The sequence below is a fragment of the Pithys albifrons genome, chromosome 8 (genome assembly GCF_047495875.1).
Source record: "Pithys albifrons albifrons isolate INPA30051 chromosome 8, PitAlb_v1, whole genome shotgun sequence".
In the NCBI taxonomy this organism is placed as follows: domain Eukaryota; kingdom Metazoa; phylum Chordata; class Aves; order Passeriformes; family Thamnophilidae; genus Pithys; species Pithys albifrons.
In genome coordinates this window covers 12,609,072-12,619,946 of record NC_092465.1, presented here as the reverse complement: position 1 = coordinate 12,619,946, position 10,875 = coordinate 12,609,072, and the positions used below count along the sequence as shown (strand labels likewise).

Here is a 10,875-nt window from a genome sequence, read left to right as displayed (position 1 = left end):
AAGGTTTCCGAGTGGTTTAGGCTCATTTTCCACTTGCCCGGACCTGGGCTGCGTGTCGGGCAAATCCGCTGGCAAATGTTAACACTGCCCAGGGGACTGAAAGTGAAGCTCGGGGCTGATGTGGCATGCGGTTGCCATGGTACTGGCCATAATCCTGCCGGAGTCAGATACCCTGATGATACGGCGAGTTTGAGCTTGCTCTGGGGTATAGCGTGGTGACCCTCCCCAGCAGCATCTGGTTGTGTTTCAAACTTTTGTTAGATTCCGTAGTCAAAGAAATCAAAACAAATCAAATGACAAGCCCAGCCTGGCCGAAGCTCAAGTTCATACTGCTGCGTTTCTCATTGGTACTACTATTAATGAATCACATCATTGCAAAAAAAGATATTTGGGGTGGGAGCCGGGCACTTTTTGGAGATTCTTCTTCCACTCCTCGTAGCCTCGGCCCCAAACCACGAGGATTAAACTAGATCATCGTCCTCCCGTGAGATTACTTATCGCCTTTAGGGAGCTGTCTTTAAAGAATGCTTTCCCCCACAAGATGTTCCTGGCGCGTAAAGCCTCCCGTGTGCGGGCGCTGGCTCCCCAGGCCTATGTCCGCGGCACCGGGATGTTCCGCGGAGTTCTGCTGCTCCGCGGAGTTCTGCTGCCTCCAGCCTTGCCGGGGCGGGGGCTTGAAAAGTCGCGCAAACTCCTGGGGAAAAAGCAACATAACCACCAAAGTTAGAGGAAAACCACCCCCAGCTCCATCCCCGCCTCTGCGCGAGCGAATCTGCACAAGCCGAACTTCTGCTGTTCGGGGAGGATCAGGGCGGCTTTCCCCGAGGAAGGGGAATTTGTGTGGGTTCGCTGCAGATGCGCTCCAGCTGAGCGGGGCGTGGAGGGGCTGCCGGCTCCCCGCCCGCTCCTGGGCGGCACGGCGGGGCTCCACCGCCCCTGCAGAAAGCCTCGCTCCCAAAATCGTGCGGTTCGCCGAGGCGAGGGGGCGATCCGGGATGGAAGAGGCTGAGGGGGGAGGCAAGAGAGAGAGAATCCGGAGCAGTGCGCTGCTCCCGCGCCGAAAGGGTGGGAAGGTTTAGATTTCCCTTTTTTTTCTTAAAGGGCGGGGGGAAGAGAAAACGGACCCTACAGACAGTTTTCCTCTTATGTCAGGGCTTGAAAGCGCTCTAGCGTCTTCCTGCACGCTGCTCAACTTCATTCCGTGTGTATGCATGTGTGTGTATATATATATAAAGTACGTATACGTGTACGCGCCGTGTCCCGCTGGCGGCCTGGGCGGATGGGCTGCAGGAGCCGCCCCGCAGCCGCGGCGCCCCGCACCTCTCCACGCCGCCCCCAGCCCTCCTCAGCCCCCCCTCCCCGCCCGCCTCCGCGGGGCTGCTCCGCGGCATCAGGGGGGAGAACGCCGCGCCGCCAGCGGCATCCGCGGCAGCTTTTGGCGAGGAGCGGAGCGGAGTGGCGGAGAGAGGCACAAAAGGGAAGGACCGAGGGAAGGTCCCTCCCACGCCCCCCTCCCCCAAGTTTATGATGGGGGTCCGGAGGAGCAGTGCTCCTCCGCGGCAACCGCTCTCCTGCTGAAAACTTGCTGCTCCGCTTTTTGGGTAAAGTTGATGCTTATTGTGGCTTTTCATTGTGCTTTTTATTCTTTGCTTTTTTCTCCCCCTTTTCTCCCGCTTTTGTTGGAGCTGCTCTGCGGCGGGGGGGGGGGGGGGGGGGGGGGGGGGAGAAGAGAGGGGTGGTGAGGGAAGGTACAGATTGGGTGAAGGTCTTCCCTCGCAGCGGGTGCCCGAGGGGGCCCCGTCCCGTGTGCTCCCCCCACACCTCGCAGGTGAGCGGGGAGGATGTGACCACGCGTGTGTCCGCTGTGCGCCCCCTTTCTCCGTCCAGACTCCTCCGGGACCGTGCCTCCATGGCCATTGTTTTTCCCGGGGGCTGCAGTGACAGTCGCAGCCCCGAGCCGCTGCCGGGACTGCCTTTCCCCGGGTCCCGGAGGACAGAAGGGCTCCCCAAAGCCAGCAGTGAGTTTTCCTTTTTTTAGAAAAAGAAAAATGAAGTTACCCCCTCTCGTTCTTGTCATCCCACCCCCTCCTCCCCACGGGAGGGGCAATCTTTCGACAAGTATATTTGCTGAGGAATTTAAAAAATTCCCTGCTGCAACTTGATCCCTGTGTGATGAGGAGCGGCTTGGAGAGACCCGGACTCCAATCCTATTAAGGACTTAGAGAGTTGAGAGTTTTTCCCCCAGACTCGGTGGCTTTAAAACAATCAGGGAGGACGGGAGGGAGATGGGCTCATCTAGATGCCTTTTCTGCCTCAAGTGATTGCCATCATTTCCTGGGAAACCTGACTTTTCCAGCGAGGGGGCTTAGGATGAATTATCGGTGGTCCTGCTGCCAGCTTTCCCGATGTTTACGGGCTTTATTTATTTATTTGCTCACTTAGTTAACCTGGACTTCAAAACTTCCCGGACCGGGGCTGCGGCTCCTCCGCCGCGGGTGCGGTGCAGTGCGCGCTGCGATGTCCCCTCTGCGGGGCCGGGGCACGGCTCGGCCTCCCGGTGCGTGTCCCGGGTGAGCAAATGTCCCGGCGTGGGAGGGTTACCGCCGGCTGGGCCAGCGAAACTTGTGGCTGCCTAGAGCTGCCCGCGCTTTTCATACGGCTCCAGGTGCTGGAAAACTTTGTGTGTATAGAAATTAGCATTTCATTGGCGTATCGTGTTTATAGTTTTACTGCCACAGATAGAGGGACTAGTTGTAAAAGTTTGCCCACCCCTTCCCAATCCCCTTCACTTTTCTTTTTAACAACCCCTTTTTTTTTTTTTTGCAACTGAGGCTCTTGGGATGTACAAGAATTTGAAAGTAAGCGTTTGACTAGCGTGTGCATAAAACAGCATTTGAACAAATATTGTATTGGCATGCACTGTGGAGCTGATGCCAAAAATGTAAAGTAAATAAGCCATGAAATTCAAAATACACAGAGTGGACTGATTTGTTACAAGACTTGCTGATTTGATCTGTTTGTTCTAGCTACCTTGCTTTAAGAAAAGCTTTGGGTATTTTTTTATTGGTGGTGTTGTTCTAAACCTAATATACTTAACTTCACTAGAAAAGAAACTACATTCACCTGGAAAAGAGGATCCTGCTAAATAATTAAATAATTACTTATGCGCCTGGGATGTTTGAAATACATAATTGCTGCATACAGCAACTGCAGTTGGTGAATTAGTTTGGTTCAACTTTTCTGATGGGCGGATATGGTAATTTGTATTTTGGCTGGAACTTCAGGAAATGTTGACACCTGTCAAACTTTGAATTGCAATACAAATGTCATATTGAATGTTATTGCAAAACTGACAACTTTTAAAAAGTGAAAGAAATTCATTATGGCTTTTCCACTGTAAACAACTCTTGGAAATTTGTCATTTGATTGAAAGCATGACCTATGTGTAGTACTGAAAAGTGCCTGATTCACTAAAGATGAACTTGTTAATCTACGGGTATGTGTATATCCAAACTCTGGTGTGTTTGTGAAAGAGCTGATCTTTAAAGCAAGGTGAGGTAAGATTCACTTGATCTTGAATGTTGTTATTTCTTAAAGTATGTGACTTTGAAGCACCCAGAAATGCAACTGCTGTTCTTCAAAAGAAAACAGATCTCGAGGACTGTTTCCAGCTTCCTTTCAATGTCTTTTTTTTTCAGTGTGTCAAAGGAGATGTATACAGATGGACAAATACTGTTTGTGTTAGGTCATTCAATTAAAGAAAAATTAGAGCCATAGAAGAATTTGAACTAGATGCATATGTCGGTATGAATCTGTCATAATTTCATTGAAGCTGCTCTAGGTTATACTTGGATAAAAGAGAACAGAAATTGACCTCAGATATCCAATACATAACAGTCTGCATTCCTAAATGTCACACTGAATACTGAAGGCACATTTGGAAAGACGGCCTTTTGGCTGTACATATATAATAACCAGGATTTTTGTCATTGTTTTGAAAACAAGTTTAAACTTTTATGTCAAAGAACCATTTTTAACTATGCTTTCTGTGATTGTAATGATCTTACAGGTTTATACCACAAGTTCCCTTTCAGTGGCACAGTTGTATAGAAGCTGTACAGACTCTGGGACTATGTGATCAGCTTTATACAGAAAGAGTTATGTGACCGCTAACGCATTGTATAACTTGAAAATATGTTTTTCATTATTATCCTGATGCTTTTTCCTATTGAAAGAGTTCGAATTTTTCTAGTGAGTTTTCCAATCCTCTGGCCCCAGCTTTTTTATTTAAGGATATGGTAGAGCATCTGACTTAATAGCAATTGCATTATCCTCATTCTCTGTTTGTAAGTATGGAGGACACTTGGTTAACTGCCTCCCCCTGTTTTTGGTGGCCTACTGTAAGCCAGTTGTTTGCCCAGTAGTCTGAAAGGTACACAGATACTTCATGCTTTTGTACTCTGAGAAGTGCTCTGTTCATAGTGAAGTTTCCAGTGCAGATTAGTGAAGGCAGTGGATTCAGTAAGCAGTCACCAAAATCTGTATGTGTTTGTGCAGCAAACACCTATCTATTGCCCCATCACAAAGCCTCCACTTAATAATCTAGCCAAGGATTTCAAGGCAGTGAGTTTTTTCAAAGAAGCTACTTAGGAACATTAGTCGTGACTATAGCATCAAACTAATTAGTTGCCACTCCATTTCTATGAAGATTCCAGGGCTTTATAGAAATGCGATATTTGCACTTCTCACTTGCTGCTAAGGCATTGAGGTTAAGCGGTCTCTGCTTTTTGTCTGCCTTCTTACTGATGGGAAAGATTCCAGGGCATTGTTTGAGAGCTGCACAACCCCCTTTATACCTGGGTAAATATTTTAAACAGTTGCACATTTGGACAACTTGCCACAAAGCATTAAGTGGTATTTAGTGTTTGCTTCAGCTCTGTTTCCAAGGCCCTTTTAAAGAAAACCAAAACAACAAGAGGTATTCAGGAATTAATTAAAACAACACTAAATAAAATAATAGGAAAGAATAAATCTTAGTATGAATGATGCCAAGAAGGCATTGTATTAGAATATAGAAAATACATGACTGCCTGTGCATGTCTATATATATGTACATATATTTTTGAGTCTGCTTGGGATATGCAGTTCTTGACCTGTGTACACAGCAGATCCCATATATGTGCATCTTATAGAAACTGACTATTGTTTGATGTAAAAGTAACGACAATTGGATCTTGCATGGTAGTTCTGATAGTTCAAGGGGCAAAATTGCAACTTTCCCTTGTGAATAAGTGAGTGGAATGGAAATACTGGGTAATCAGGTTAAGTTTCTACAGATCAGTTCCAGTTGGGAATGAATATATGTTAGATGGGCATATTCCAGGAGGGGCCACAGAACTTTGTTTTATTCACACTTTGTTACTATAAAACCACACCCCATACTCCCTTTAACTTCTTGTAAATAAAATAACCCCAAATACACTAAAATTGAGAAGTGTTGCATGAAAGGAACAGGAAAGTTGTCTTTTAATTCAGCATTCAGAGCTGTAAAAATTATTTCGGATTTGTGAATATTCAGGACCACAGAAAACGAGGCCTTGGTGCCTGGAAGTGGACACCCAAATTAGAAAAAAAATTGAAAATAGGCTCTCTTGGGCTCCCATTGTAATGAGTGGAAGTGTTTCTGATACTGTCATGGGCATGACTGCCCAAATACATTAGTCACTGGTGAATCTTTTCTCATCGTTTCACAACTATTTGTGATTGGCTGTCACCTTTTTGCAATTATAAATATTCTCAGAGGAAACAATACAAATTAGAATTGTAGGTACCAGGATTTTTGTACTGGATGTATTTCTTTTTACTTTCTAAGTGTTCTTTTTCATATGAAAAGAGTCTAGCAGCTTTATCCTTATTCAAGTCTTTTCTTTTTTTGTATCTACTGGGGAGAAAACCATTAATTTTGAGGAATGGTGAGAGTAAGCCTTAAGCTGTCTTTGACATTTTAGTTTAACTTGAATAGGTTAATTTTTTTTTTTTTAAAGAAAACAAGTTGGTGGGAAGTGTGTTTTAACTGTGAGCGCCCGATTTCGACCATTAGCATAAGAAAAAAAGTTTTAGTGCATTTACTATTGTATTGAATGAAGAGTTCCAACAGTCAAGGAAAAGAAAGTAAAAGGCTGTAAAGAAATGATGGTCTATTCAGATTATTCAGCAGCCCAGAGCTCTGGTCATCTGCCTCTGAAATCTGTGATCGGGATATCACTTTTATCTTCCTGTGCCTTTCTCTCGCCTTTTTCACATATTCACTTTTGTCAAGGTTTATTGATCACGTTTTCTTCTCTGCAAATCTGTGGAAAATTTAATGAACCAAAAACAACTGAGAAATAAAAGGAACTTTTTATTCATTAGCCACTAGATTGAATTTTGTTTCTATAGTCACTGCCCTCTTGCCTCCCATGTGACTCATTGTGTTCCTCCTGCAGCAGTTACAGTACGTACAGTGGGGATGGCTGCATTATTGGTTCTCTTCCAGAGAAAAGTTTGTTTAATGTTGTGAACTCATGGCAGCCCCAACCCTGCTGCTTTGCTCTTCTCTGCCCTCCTGACATTCGGATTCTTGACTGTGGTGCTTCTGTCACTAAATACCTTTAAGTGTGTATTCCGCAGAGCATTTACCTCTTCAAGAATGAAATGTATTTGCTGCCTAGCAATTAAACCCAAATTTAAATGATTGCAGATTAGTAGTAGTTATTTACAGTCCTGATTGTTTTGGTGCTGTGATCCTTGTTCATTACACACCTGCTTTGCCGTGGTGGTGCCCCAGAGCGCTTTGTGATGCAAATGCTTTTGTTAACTTACAAATAGTTTCAGTATCTAGATCATCTCAGGTGACATATTTAAGTCTCTTCTTTTTTTCCCAGATGGACTTAAAAAGCTGTAATTAAATGTGGCTTCCAGTATGATTAAGCTTTGCTAACATTTTCCATGGAACGATTTACTTGAACTCTGGCACTTTCTGAACCTGTCACTGGAAGATTTTTCAATAAACGCCCCTTTCAGCATTAATTTCATTTCATTTAGTGCATCTTGTAAGTGTAAGGAAATGAGTTAAAATGAAGCATATATCTGCCTGAGAGATTTCTTGGGTGTTTCTTGATTCTGAGGAACTTTGCTGCTCTGCTGTGTTAAATGCTAAAGTGTAAATCCCAAGAGAATGAAGACCATACAGTTCTGTAGAATAATCCCAAATACTCTCCTAATGAATAGTAGCATCAATGCTGATACTTCTAAGGGATGAGCTAAAAGCCACAAAAGGAATCTACACTTGAGTTTGTAATTTCAGCTACTGTAATGGCACATCTGTGACTGCATCTGTTTTCTGTGCGTGGAGTGACTCTCTGTTCTGTAGCAGTACACACCTGCAATTTTAAACTGCCTGTAGATCTAGAGAAGGGACTCTGTGCCCAGCAGAATCAACCCTGATGGGAAAATCTGGGCTTCTGTTTGGGGGAGGAAAAGAAGAGGTAATAAAATCTTCTATCCCATGTGAAATGTGGAATTTGTGTAGATAATTCATCCAGATGAAACAAATGAAATCTCTTCAGAGAAAGATGCCTTCTCTGGGATGCTCTGTTGCACAGCAGAAGCCAAGGTGGGTCCAGCTCCTCAGAGGTGAGCACCTTGTGAGTCCCTCACCCCTGCCAAGAGGTGGCAAGTCGCCTCTGCCCCCCGCGATGAGAGACAGGCTGGTTCTTTCCAAGATCTGCAGGGGGTGGTCAGTTGCACGGCTTAATTCCTGCAGTAACAGTGGATAAACTTCAGTGTTACAAATGCAACTCAGATGAGTAGGAGAGATGCTGTAATAGCACAGTGCTGTGGCTTGTATTCATGACTGAGAGCTTTAAATAGCCAGTCTCTGGAAGTTAAATCCCTTTTTGTTTAAATGTTCTGCGTATTTAGTGATTATCTTCTCTTTAAGCAAGTGGATCAACTGGAAATTCTCTTGCACTGTTCAGCAGTTTGATTCTGTTGCTAAAATTCTTTGAAAACTCCTTGAAAACATGCCACCAATTTTTTTTTTTCATCTGGAAGAGTGGCATCCCCGGGTAGAATCAGTATATTGCTCCGCTCCTTGCTGACCTGTGGAGCTCTATTAGAGTCCTTTTATCACACCGTCTTTAAAAGCAAAGTCTGTTGATTGCAACGGTGTTAAAAGAGCATCAGTTCCCAACACCAAGATCGCTCCTTTTCAGAGCAATCCTCAGCAATGCCTCTTTGTGCAGTGGACAATGCAATAAGTCAGACAGGACTTTCTGAGCCACCTCTGTAAGGAACTGTAAGGGCTGCTGAAGTACACTTGTGTTAAGTTGAATTGATTGAAATTTAATGGCTGTTAGTAGCTATGAATGGTAATGATTTTCTAGAGTATCTTCACCATGCTTGACATTAATAACTGCAGAGCGTGTATGTGTGGCGGTAGTATGTTATTCATTTTTAAAGATGCTTTCTCCCAGCTCTCTTTCCCATAATTTAGTTGTTTTGATGCTTCAGAAAAAAAACCAATCTTGGACTTCGAAGAGCACGTACATCTTGTCAACATAATTTTGTGCTCAAGATTTTTATTTTTTCCAATTCCAACATAAATCAGACTACAATATAGTGAGAGTGATGAATTTGTTTTACATGCCATCATGAATTAATGTTATGCAAATAGAAGCTTTACAGGTGCCATGATTTACTTAATAATTTCAAGTTCTAATATTTAAGCTCATTCATTATGTTTGAGTAAAAAAACCCCAACCCACAGCATGTTCATATTTTAAAACATGAAATGTGAGATTTGTGTGCATTTGCTCTGTGTAGTTGCTGTGTAAGCACATTTGATGGCTAAGAAAGAATCAATCAGTGTTTGCATTCCACATGTTATGCCTGTAGATGTTACAGAGACATTTCAAAGAGAATAATCAAATATTTGTGTGTAAGAAGAGGAAGATGGTGTTAAAACATCCTTCATGGATACAAAGAAGCAGGAAACTGCCAAAGCAAGTTTTTTGGCCTTCCAAATTTGAGCAGGGCAGCACGATTTTGCTATGCCCTTTCGCTATGGCCTTTATTTCTTCCCAAGCAGTTTGCTGCGAGGTGCTCTCAGATCTGCTGCCTTAGCTGAATGGTGAGGAGGAGCCGAAGAGCCGGTGAGAGCCATAGGCATCCTGGGTCAAAGGTGAATGCGAATGTGATCTCAGGGTTTTCAGGCTTTGATATAATTTTTAGTGTGCTTCCCAAAGGCTAAGGACAAAGGGGAGAAAGTTTGACACATAAATAGATCTTGAATCTCTGCAGATAAGAATAGATTTTGACTTTATTTCTCAAAAATTGAGGTCACTGTGGTCTGATGACAGGCTGAAAGCCCATCACTCAATTTTTTTCTGTTTCTTACTTTTCTCTCTTTTCCTTGTTTCCCTCCCCCCCCCACAATGAACAGACAGAATCTTATTTTTGATACATTGTACACATTGAGTTAGTGACAGCATATTCAGGTTTTGAAGTTTGTGGCCCCAGGGTCAAGGTTTAGTTAGCACTAACATTCAGGTCTCCCAGTCCAGGAAGTAAGAATTTTACTGATAATGCCACAAAAGAATCAAACCTCTTAAACTAGGTAACATAGTGAGTGAAAAGTGAATCTTTACAAAATGTATTTCCTCCATGCAACAGGACCACGTGTTTCTGTGATTGCTGCAGCCATTAGTTATGGGAGTAGGCTCAAGAATTGGTCCTTGACCTCTTCAAGCCCAGGGGACCATTGGCCAGGGAGCAGAGTGGTACTTGGCTTTTAGTAATTTTGTCAACTTCTTCTTTTGCTCTGTGTTCTTGAGGAACTCAGAGGAGAAATTCATTCTGATATGTCATTCAAGCCAAGGATTTAACTGGGTGTTAAAGGGCCATTTGGGAAGCAGCACGTAGTGTATGTACCCTGATCAAGTTAATTATGTTGCTTTGGCAACCCCAGCTTTGGTATTTCCTGACTAGGATTGGTTGATGGAATCATATTCCAATATCTGGCGTCACAACACTAAAATCTTTTACAAAACCAGGTCAGTTTTGTAAAAAAGCAGGAGGAAAAAAGAGCTGAAGGATTTTACTGAGGGTGTTAGCAATTTGTTGTTTTACAGGCTTTGAGTTGAAATAAGTTTCTGTTTAGAATTTTAAAGTATAATTCCACTGTAGGAAATACAGTAGCAATACAATTGATTTTCCAGTGGACTCCAAGTGATTGTTTTAGAGTTCCTTTTGTGGAGAATTTCAGCATTTTGAGGTTTTGTTTCAATTCACAATAAGTCAGAATTGGAAATCTTAAATTTCTTTGTAAATTGCGGTAACTGTGTTCCTAACTTTGTTCTTTGCTTCTGAGAACTGTAAGGAAACACAGGGCCGAGCGCAGCACATATGTTACTGGACCATGTCCATGGCTAATATTTTCATCCTTGATTTATTGTGTGTGTTGTTGGGGTCTTTTCCCCATTTTCTTTAAAGAAGAGGGAACAAAGGGGAAAACATTGTGCATATTGGGGTTGCACTATTTCAGCAAAGCACCTAATTACAGACCCTGCTACAGCATTCTTAATCACCATTTTCTGTTTCAGAAAATGTTCTTACTTCTGCAGTTTACTCCAAGGCCTCTGGCAAGGCTTGCTAAAATTTAAACTATGTTTTAGACTACTTCTCAGAAATTCATTGGTGCTGGAGGTGAGTTCATCCCTCTGGGACAAAGCAAACAGGGGGAAGTGGGCGGCAAAAGGCAGGTCTGGATCTGTGTTGAGGGGACTGGGGTGAAATGGGGCAGTGCTGGCAGCTGCTGGAGGTTGCACCATTCTC

At 43.5% G+C, this 10,875-nt stretch overlaps 1 protein-coding gene across 3 annotated transcripts in view; it reads left to right on the top strand.

Annotated features, from left to right (window-relative positions):
* Positions 1–1,010: 1,010 nt before the first annotated feature.
* The window catches only part of GLI2 (GLI family zinc finger 2), a 192,405-nt gene continuing 182,540 nt past the window's right edge, over positions 1,011–10,875 (top strand). Inside the window, exon 1 of one of the 3 annotated variants that reach the window (XM_071562407.1) lies at positions 1,011–1,065. The gene's annotated coding sequence lies outside the window, so the exon portion shown is untranslated. Of the gene's footprint in view, positions 1,074–1,389; positions 1,602–10,875 lie in introns of those variants that run through there. The other 2 variants (XM_071562408.1, XM_071562406.1) reach the window with 2 other exon arrangements.